This window comes from Oryza sativa, chromosome 2 (assembly GCF_034140825.1).
Source record: "Oryza sativa Japonica Group chromosome 2, ASM3414082v1".
In the NCBI taxonomy this organism is placed as follows: Eukaryota; Viridiplantae; Streptophyta; class Magnoliopsida; order Poales; family Poaceae; genus Oryza; species Oryza sativa.
In genome coordinates, this window is record NC_089036.1 from 28,663,846 (window position 1) to 28,675,247 (window position 11,402).

The following is an 11,402-nucleotide window of genomic DNA, read 5'->3' on the forward strand; positions in this document are numbered from 1 at the left end:
CAGGGAGAGGGAGGAGAGGAGTACCAAATTCCCATGAAACTCTCAACCCCACCACCCTCATGCGCAGTGCGTAGTAGTATTTATTTCCCCGTGCTTTAAGGAAAGAAGAGACCAAAGAGATCTGAACAAAGTGGGGGAGCAGCCTCCTTACAGGAAAGAGGAGGTGCGAGTGATGCCATGACAATGAAGAGAGATGGTGCAACGGCAACTGAATTATATACTCTACTATGCTCGTCCAACTTGGCAGGCTGGTGCCAAAGAGTCTGCCTCATGCAGTCCTGCTTTCAGATATCACTCCACCCAACCAAACAAGCAAGCATTATTGCATCTGCCATGAGAATTTTACACAAAAATGTCAATTGAAGTACCGAATACATTCAGGTATAATAATGGGAAAACAGCAGAGATAATGTCAGTAATATACTCCAACAACTGCCAACATATGCAGGTGGCATGATGCATCTACTTGAACTGCATACATGACACTTTAACAGCAGTACAGGAACCCTTTAATTTTAACAAAAGATTCCAACAGCTTGATTAAGGGATTTGGGCACAAGGCAGGTAAAGTGCATAAACAACCTTCATTTCCAGGCACTAATGAGAGACTTTCGCAACTTCTCATGAATCATGGCCATCACCAACACCGTCTTTCTCGCTACTTAATGCTGTGCTAGAACCAAAGCATATGGGCGTCGTCAGAGGAGAGCTCCTTTCCTTTGGCCCCAAGCTCACACTTCTCCATGCCATGCTCTGATGCTGCTCCTCCTCCCCATTGTTTAGCCCACCTACTCTTCTGTAGTCCTGTTGCCTCCATTAGCAATTCTTGTCTCCGTTTTCTTTTTTTCCATCCTTTTCTTCTTTTCTTTCTTTCATATCCTGCTCAGTCCTCACCTTCTTGGTTGGATAAACATGCTAACGTGCAGCTAGCTAATGTGTTTTGGACTTTAATTATTATAGTAAGTGATGCTACGGGAGACTGATGAGTGTTTCCTGGAGGAGCACCAAACCACACCAATCGCCATCACATGCACTGCCTTTATATTATTACACTCTTCTGATCCTTCTCATGTGAGCAGTGCAAAGGCCACCACTCCTCCCTTCTCTGGTCTCAACAGCTGCACTTGTCTCTCCAATATTTGCTTCCTATTCCCTCTTCACGCAGCAGGACGCAGTGACTGAGACTGACTCCTCTTGTATGTGTGCAATCTTTAAGAAATAGGAGTGTATCTCTCTGTATGTGTGGGTGAAAACATCATAAGTGAGTGACTGCACACTGCAACAAAGCTGATGAATCAGAGATTCACAGCTACACTCTCTGCGGGTCCCAAGCTCATGTTGCCTCAACTAAGCTAAATGCAAACCCGTGGCTTAGCAAAGTGGCATTATAGACATGACCCTGAAAAGGTTCCGACAGAGATGTGTATATATTTATCCTGCGAGGCATGCATGCCTTGATTGCTTTACTTCTTTGCTCCATAAACCCTGATAATAATTCAGATTTTCACTGTTCCAGGCAGCATTGCTGTCTTATCTTGATCACCACTTTTACTATAGCCATTGAGCAAAGTAAAGCAAGCAACAAACCTCCATGCCTAACAGCATTAACCAACCAAGCTAGAGGGATCTGTAGAGAGAGCATCTGTACCTGATCGGCAGTGGCATTGGCATGTGCATCGGCCCTTCCCTATGCTATGCTGCATCTCCATATCACAAGGTTCCTTCCCCCATCATGCATTGGGTCTCTCTCTCTCTCTCTCTCTCTCGCTAGGCCAGCTCTGACCCCAGATTTGTTTCTACCACGCAGTGCAGCGGCAGCGGCAGCTCCCACACCATTACTCCCCATCTGTGTGAAGTGAGAGGGAAAGAGACGAGTCAGATACCTAAAATTGTGATGGACTGATATTATTGTCAACTAACGTGTGCCCCCCTGGCTGGCATGCCCTTCCAAAGGGTCGGCCCTGTGCTTGCTGCTTTGCCCATCTAGTCCACGGCAGCGTTGCACTGTCTTTTGATGCCCACCCTAATGGGAGCCAGGATACCGAGGCCGGCCAGCCCAGCAACCTTACTCACTCATCAGTCACCGGCTGATGCAAAAACATGCAGCAATAGGGACGCTGCTGGCCACACTGCTGCTGGTTCTAGCCTGGACTGGACTCTGGAGAGGAAAAAAGAGAGAAAAAGGATTGCATGAACGGGTCGCCATTGTAGGCAGGAGTTTAATTTGTTTGGATTTTGCGAGGCACGGGCTGCAGCAAGGCCAACCTCTTCAGTCCTCTCCACCCCACTTCTTGATGACAGTCACATGCTCTTTTTTAAATATAAATTATGTTTTTCAATTCTTTTCTTATCTTTTGAAACAAATGTTTTCTGTTTTTATTTTCACCAGGCATACAAAGAATTACACTTTGGACTACCTCGACTCTCTTCTCAAGCGCATCGACGACTTTGAGTACAACAGCTCCTACATACCGCTGAAATCCCGCACACCGATGAACTCCAATACCGCAGCTAGTTTGAAATAGGATGAAAGAAAGTTTGGATGATCCGATACCGTAGCTTCTAGTTGGTCAAATGTTAGCACCATAATCACATTTCGTCCATTGCAGAAAGGATGATTTTATTTTTGTTAGTGCTGTCCACCCATTAGAAAGCTCCATAAGGAGCCAGCTAGACAATTATTTTGCAACTTATCGTGTTGACTGCATCTTTCATGTACTTGCCCCCTTAGCACAAGATACAACCTAATCGAACCAGCATCTTGCGTCAGGGAAAGAAGGATCAGATCAGTTTGCTTCAGCCTAGTTTAGACGCTAAGAAGAGAAACCTAACACATTTGATGGCAGTTAGTTGAATGCAGGTACATGGCTTCATGGGTCCTAAAAGTAATGAAGCCTAGTTGAATGGCAAGAATATATAAGGCACAAGGCTAGAAGCCCATTATAAGACTGCCGCGAAGGGGATGCTTTGCTCAATCACAAGGACTAATGGCCTTGTAGACTTTGCAGGTAAGCATGGACAAAGAAATAAATATATATGTTTAAGATGAATCTAATGCTGCATTATGGTACTACCACAGGTATGCAGAAGTACTAACAAAGTCATGCCGCAAGGCCCACTAATGTCCGTACACGCTTAATCCAACTCTGCAACCTTATGATAGATATCCACTTTATGGATCTCTTCTACTTTTCCTTCCATTTTCTTTACATGTATTAAGTAGATATTTCAAAATAACATGTATTAAGTATACGTATACGCAGCTCAAAGAAATGGGTCATAAACAAATTCAGAGATTCATATATTGATATACTAATGAGCAACCTTCGTCATGCTAATATGGTAATGTAATAAACACCATTGCTCTTCTTATCTTAAGGAAGAAGCATAGGATGCATCAAGACGCCTGCAGATATATCCATCAGCATTGTTAGATGCCACCGAGAAACATGAAGAGAGGAACAGGTGCACGATAAGAGAATGGGAATAAAGCTGGAGTACAGACGAGGAAAGCCACAAGCAAAGCTCATTGGTTTCAGGGGTTATACACAACCAGTAGGAAAGTGGGGATGGTACCTCCTCCATTATAGTCAGGACACCCACAAATACTATCTAGGATCCTTAAAGAATACTTATGCAATACAGCCAGCAGCTTAGAGATTAGCACCAAATGGATGCCAAGTCCATTCCTTTGGTGAGCATGATGCCACCAAGAGAGGCTAAATGGAAAGAGGAAAAATGAAGGAAAAAGGAGGCATCATGGAAGGAAGCTTTGGCAGGTAAAAAGAAGGGAGAGAATTGCTCCACAGGCATCCATGGTGGGTTTGTTACATCCTTAAGTTGGGTGAGTAAGAAGATGCTGAAAGCAAAGCAGATGGCGATGCATGGTGCTCAGTACCGACTGCCAGATAGCAACTGAAGTTTCTCTTCTTTCAAGATCTCAAGTTCAGCTGTGACCAAAGCATTTTCCAAACCACCCTCTGTTGCCCCCATTAGAAAAAAAATAAGGTTGGATACTGCAAGAGCAAAGCATTTTGGTTGTAAACCGACACATGAGAAATGCAAGATAGAGATGTGCATAATGAGTCATCCTCTCCACCTGTCAATTACAAGACGATGTGCTAATGGCCAAGTTTGGACAAGTCTTCTACAAAGACAACACAACAAATACCAGCTATTTAAAGTTTTTTTTTGAACAACTCGCACAAGATGGTGCGAAGTTCTATTGATAGAGCAGAAGAAAAATTACAAGATTACAACCCCGTAAGATCGTAACCAGGAAAAGAAAAAAAAGTATACCACCACCCACACGTCGACAGCTCCAACACACGGAACCAGGAGAAGCCTAGCACCGAATTGGCCGCCGCTAAGCTATTTAAAGTCCACCTATACTTTCTACCTCGGTATGCATTTCAAAGTATATTAGTATATCCAAAGTTAATGAAGTTACTGGCTTGGGCATTTGTTTCTAAGCATGTCCACACTACATACACAAGCTAGCTTTTCACAGAACTGGAAAATATATGATGAAAGCACTTACATGGCAATGCTGTGGCATATAGCTTTACCTCTTGCTAGTGCTCAAGACCACCACGGTAGCATATTCTGCACTTAAAAATATTCATAACACCTGTTGCAAGATGTCACTAACCCTGACCTCAAGATTTTTTATTTTTTTTGGAGATGTACTGCATCTACTCGTATTTCAACGGTGGCGTTCGTTTTCAGATAAACAAAATAATTAGCTAGTGCGAGTAATAGCATCCTACGTTAACCCGTGACACATTTTAAAAAGACAAAGCACTTCCTCGCAAAACGCTTGCTGCAGATATGATGTCCAGAAAAATCATATCCGGAGCACCACTTGCCGCTTGCTCCAATATATGTCAATCTGCCGTCCCCTACCATGCCACCACCCGTCAATCTTTCCAAATCTAAAAGTTTGGCAAACGAGAGAGATAGCCAGACGGAGGAGGACCTTGGCCAACCAAATCCAAACAAATTTGGAGGATAGAACAAGCAAAAGATAGACAACCCACAAACAATTAAGAGGAGAAACATTAGCCGTAAAATACTCCCATTTGAAAAGTACTACTATACCAAGATGGAGACGCAGCTTACTTTGCACGCAAGTATATGGACTCTGGAGTGAAAATCGTGGTGCACGGACAAAGAACTAACCGGCGGCGACAAATTCTTACAGTCAAGTTATCATTGGCATTGCAGAGGGGGAAATTAACATAGGCTATCATGGGAGTAACATGCTAATCGCAAAGGAACCGCACTAATTCCGAAATTGGCAAACTGCACATCCCGTTTCAACCTAGCTTGGCAAGATTAATTCCATAATTTTGCACGAGACAGCGGAACTAGAAGAAACGGTAGGATTAGGGCTTTTTCCCAATTCCCATTCGATAATCAAAATCGCCCATGTCGGTGTCTAGAACTCCATAAGCAGCAGACGAGTACTAACCGCTGGGGTGCTGATCACGGCGGCGAGGGGAAGAGAGGCGCACGCGGCGACCCGAAACTGGCACGCCGGGATCGGGGAGAACAGCGCCGCCGTCGAGATCGGGGAGGACAGCGCCGCCGTCGACGCCCCTTCGCTCCTGCATCTCCGCACCGGCGGCCTGTACCCGGACTATGGGCTTGCGTGGTTGAAGGAATAGAAGGCCGAGGAGTTGGATCTGCAATCTGCAGGCCGCATGAAAAGTGGGAAGTGGCTCTGGGCTTTTGGATTTGTTTACGTATGCATCTATTGGGCTATACGTTGAGGCCCAATGGGCTACTATGCATGTGGACCGTTAGGTACGAGTTTTTCTATTTTTACATTTTTTATTAAAAATATTTAAAGAATAATTTTTCGTTTCGAAAATTTACCAATACGCTTCACGACAGATTTTAAGTGACAATGATAGCCAGATGATCTAGCGAGTACGTACCGATATTAGCTTGCGACTGACCTATGGGCAACCGTACGGTGCGAGCGCTCACGATCACGAGCAACGACGATACCACCATCTACGGTACCAAATGTACTTTATTCTATACTGTACCAAAGTAGTTCTGCACTTCACTTATGCAGTATGCTGTGTGGGGTCTAGTTACGGCGAAACGTGCGACTCGCACGTAACTAAAGAAATTTGCATTTGAAAGCAAGGGGGTCATTAATTAGGAACTTTGGTATAGGGATTTTATAGAATTAAAAACCCCTTTATGATTTTTTTCCCAATATATTCCCTCTGTTCCAAATATAACTATCATTTTACTTTAAATTTAAATATTTTAGAATGGAGGGAGTAGCTCTTTAGTTTATAGAATTTTGTTTGAAAAATTCAAAAAGAAAATATGTTCGTCACTTTTTGGAGTTCGTCGAATATGAACTTACTTTCTCAATCTCAAAATAAATCAATTTGTATATAAAATCTGGATGGAGTAAACCAAATTGTATTGATTTCCTTTGAGAAGTCGAAGGAACCATGTCTTATCATCTCTCCTCTTAATTCTATTCAAACAATATTTTCTCATTAAAATCATATGATTTTCATAAGTCAAGTACTATTTCTGTCCCGTAACTTCTTTTTTAGTCCATATTGCACGTATCAATACAAAACTAAAAACACTATAATATCTCACTTTAACAAACACCAATATATTTCCCATCCATTCTAGCAAACATTAATGTGTTTGTCCCATTTTAATAAATCCCTATGTATTTGTTTTCCACTTTAACAAAATCGAATGCACTGACTGTTCCAAAATAAAATCTTTGTGGAACAAATGAAAGGGGAAATAAGTCTACTTTGATTTTTCTGGACGAGACATTCTTTATGTTACAAAAGGGGCCCCTAAGATGTTCCTGTGTGCAAAAATGCATTTTTCTCATGCGTCCTCATAAGAGACCCACCTACAAAACTAGACTTATTTTATTGGGCGGGCTTCTTAGGTGGCTGCATACGAAAATCAGATTTTCATAGGCGCTCTATAAGAGGTCCACTTACAAAAATCAATGTGAACTAAATATAAAATACCAAATCCTCTCCACTCCTCCACCTCCCCTCTTATCCTCTCATCCTCCACACTCTCTCTCTCTCTCTCACACACACACACACACATGCATGCACACACTCCCTCTCGTTTGTGCGGCTGGCAACGCAACCAAGGCAACAGCGGCGGGTGGGTCGGTGACTGGCGGTAGGCAGAAGTGGCTGGCGCCGAGCTGGAGTGGCGGGGAGCTTGATGATGATGGATCCGGCATGGAGAATGGTGGGAGTGGAGGTGGCAGTCTCGGCCTCTCGGGCACGGTAGCGGCCTTGGACTGGGCGGATCCACCACTTGCACCCACAAGAGTGGCATATCCGCCCCCATTCGGCCAGGGATGGTAGGAGCGGCGGCGGCGATTTCGGCAGCGACAATGATGATGGTGGCGTCGACTTCGGGAGGGACGGGAGGTGTGGATCTGGCGGCTCTTCCTCTCCCACGCAGATCCTACCACCTCTCCCTCACGCATTGCTCTGGCGACGAACCTTGGGCACGGGAGCAATGGCGACGGGTGATGGTTGCTTGACATGGGAGCTGCTAGGGTTTCAGTTTTTTTTTTACCGATTTTTCTTTTTGCCGGCGGATGGCATAACATCCCGCATGCGGAAATACCCTTTTTGTGTGTAGTTGTGCAGCTTACCTGCAAAAATTGCTATTTTTATAGACACATGAGGTGCAGACGGTTGCCACATCCGCCTATGAAAATATGATATAGCCATATGGAAAAAACCCATTCTCTCTTTCCGGATGGAGGGAATATTAAAATGACCCATTCAACTCATTCTCGTGTTTTTAATAATTCCTATAAGTTGACAAATGGTGTGGCATTCAATTTCGGATGGCTCGCTGCCCCCCCCCCCCGGGCCGCTTAGCATCAAGCAGCCAGGAGCGCTAGAGCGTAGTCGTATTGTTCCCCCGAGAGAAATTTCCGGTGCATCTCAGCTTATATTTTACAATATAAAAATATCCATTTAGGGTCTATTCATTTTGGATAAATTATTTCTTTATTCTAACATATAGGAATATGAAAAGTGAAAAAAATAGAAATGCATGCACATTTTAACCCATAGGAATTTCCAACAGGTTCGAGTGGATGAAAATTTCCTATGTTTCCTCTCTTACAAGAGAAAATTTGTATTTTTGTATTTGGTTTTCCTATACCTACGTTCCTATGAACCGGATGATGCTAATAGGAATTAATCCTTAGCAATCTAAATCATTTGGTTTTCCTTCAAAATGAATGGGCCCATACTTTTGAATATTAGTAGGAAACAGGAACGCTGAAGCAGTCTTTTAGGGAGTACTCCACTATAATTGTTCCTCTATAGTCCCCTTCTTTCCTCTCCTTCCTTCTAACGGAATGGTAAAATTAGAGTGAACTGAAAAGATCGAGAATTTTGGTTAATAATTCCATCTGAGGCGTTGGATAGTTGAAATGTAGTTATTTGGTTAATCCACCACAACCCTCAGTTAATCAAATAGGCTAAAATTCGGTCCAATAGACTTAAGGCCAACAATCTCAAAAAACTATCATTAGCATTCTCCACCGCACAAGCCGGCTGATCACGACTATCCTCCCATCCGCCATATCCGGCGCTGCCATCAGCCGAGAATGCTAATGGGCGACTAGTCGCCTGTGGCCCGGGCCGTGCGACCAGTTCCACTCATTCCATTTTTGGCTCAAGCGGTTTTCTGCTTTTCCTTTTTCTTTTTTGATTTTTCTCATGGGCTTCATTATTTAGCAGGCCAGTTCAATTCGTTCAACCAGACTGATCAGACTTTTTTTTTCTTTTTTAGCAAGCCACTCCTATTCAACCATGTGTATAAAGTTTGTATATAAAATTTATACATAAATATTCTATATATACCTATATAAATGCTATATATAAGTTGTATATATGTCTATATATATACTTTGAGGGAGGGGAACTAACCCGCATGGACGCGCCCCCACACGACACGACCAACAACTAATCAGCGGTTGCCGCCTCCACCTCTGTTCGCCCGTGTGCTACGGTCGTCGATGCTGTGCTTATAGATGGCCATAAGGCCCGAGGCCCGAAGGCCCGGCCCGACTTGGGTCAGGCCCGTGCCGGCCCGACCTCCGGGCCGTGCCTGGGCCTCCCCACCGGCATGCTGGGCTGGCCCGGCACGGTTGGGCCGGCCCGACACAATGGGCCAGCATGCCAGGCCCGACATACAAAGTATAGGGACTAAAAATAGACTAAATGTCACTGTCCAAACAATAGGGACCTTAAATAAAATTATTTTAGCTATTTATATATCACAGCCCAAAGAATAGGGAGGTAAAATAGACTTTTTTAGGTATATATATGTCACAGCCCAATAGGAGGGAGGAATATTAGACTTATTGTGAGAAAAATCACAATAGGCCATCGTGCCTTCGTGTTGGCCCGGCACGGCCGAGTCGTGTTGGGCCATGCCTGGGCCGTGAGTGCGGCACGTGGGCTGCCACGGCACGGCCCGGTGCGTCGGTCGGGCCGTGCCGGCCCGACAAGCCTCGGCCCAGGCACAGCCGGCGTGCCAGGCGGCCCACATGGCCGTCTATAGCTGTGCTAGCCTCTCGGCCACCCACCGCCACCAGAATTTTTTTTATTTTTAATTTTTTTATTAAAAGTTTTACAAAAATAATTTTCCATTTTGAAAATTGACGGAAGTGGTCGCCTACCGCCCTCTGGGAGGGCGATTTTTAAAAATCGCCATCCCAGAGGGCGGCGAAAATGACGTGGCAGACGGCCGTTCGCTCTCGGGCGACGGCCGTCAACGAAATTTGCAGGCGGCCCCCTTGCTGCCCTCCGCTAGGGCGATTTTGTACTGTGCGGGGGCCGCCTGCAAATGGGCGGCGAGGGGGCATGGAATTTTGCAGGCGGCCCCCTTGCCGCCCTGGGGGAGGGCGATTTTTGCCTCCCCCCTATAAAGCCCAGTCCCCCCTCTCTGAAATTTCATTATATTCACTAAAAATCCAAAAAAAACGAAAGAGAGAGAGGGGAGGGCAGCAGAAGGGGAGCGGCGAAGCCCTGCTGGTTCGCTCACTTCATCACAGGTTTGCTCCCATACATCTTTTGCATTTGTACTAATATGTTATGTTTGAGTATATATGTTGCGTTTTAGTTTTAGTTCCATATATTTTAGCATATCTGTAGCACACAGCACATATGTGTAGATCCAGAGCATAGAATATAATAGTATGAATTGAGACATAGACAGTAGTGTTAATTGTAAGATGTAGTTTAGTTTGATCTGGAGAATGTAACCTACTTTTAGAATTTTGGAGAACAATATTGTAGAGAATGTAACTTAGGGCGTAGTACAGAAATGCGAGGTTAACGCAATTATTGTTTTCATCAGGCACAATGTCAAATAAGGTCACATTTCAGATAGTTCACGGTGAAGGAAATATTAGATTTGGTCCAGATGGTGTTGATCTGTCAGATTTTGTAATGACATCTAAGGGCATCGATAGGCCTGCGGAGAGAACATTTCAGTCAATTTATAGTTGGTTGTTGAGAGGATTTAGAATAGACCAAGAAGTCTACACAATGTCAGTATCAGTTGTAGTGAGTCGTGCAACAGAAGGTTATTTTTGGGAACTAATGCCGATGGACAGCACTGCTGCTTGGAGACGGTATGTGGAAATGGCTTTTGAACGGTCATGGCCCCTCGTTATATTTGTGTCGGTACAAGAGAAAGATATAAATGTTTCAATGCAAACCGAAGATGTAGAGGGTCCTATCAATGCAGGGGATGTTGTTGGACCATCGATGCAAAATGAGGAAAATCAACCAAGGGAGGAGCAGGCCATGGGCATGGCGGATGAGGGGGAGAGAGTCGGTATAATTGTTGATGAAATGGAGAGGGAAGATTCGGATAATGAGGAAGCGGACGACGACGCATCATCCGATGAGGAAGGTGATGTAATGGCCACTGATTGGGCAAATGAGGACTTCTCTGGACTTGTTATATCAGAGGGTGATCATGTACCCTGGGAGTATAAGGAGAACGAGGTAATTGACGGTGCAAGGTATGCTCATAAGGATGAGATGAAGGAGGCGGTGAAGCATTGGGCAGTTTCCTTGCAGAGAGAGTTTAGGGTGGTCAAGTCAACAAATTATGTGTATGAAGTGAGGTGCATGAAGGAAGATTGTCCGTGGCGTGTCCATGCATATAAGGGTAAATGGAATGATTATTGGAAAGTTAGCATTGTGACCGAGCACAAGTGCTACTTACAAGGGGTGGAGAAGTATCACCGAAACATCACTTCAGCTTTTGTGACAAGTGAGATGTACAGCAGTGTTGTTGGTAACATTGGCTTTGAACCAAAATCAATTATTAGGCACATC

The 11,402-nt window shown here is 44.4% G+C and overlaps 1 long non-coding RNA gene across 1 annotated transcript; it reads right to left on the reverse strand.

Annotated features, from left to right (window-relative positions):
* Window positions 1-353: 353 nt before the first annotated feature.
* On the reverse strand, window positions 354-5,638 carry LOC9270185 (uncharacterized). The gene is made up of 3 exons (XR_010739703.1): window positions 5,474-5,638; window positions 1,649-1,846; window positions 354-1,485 (listed from the first exon to the last, which is right to left on the reverse strand). It is a non-coding gene; the product is annotated as an uncharacterized lncRNA (long non-coding RNA).
* Between the last annotated feature and the right edge of the window lie 5,764 nt (window positions 5,639-11,402).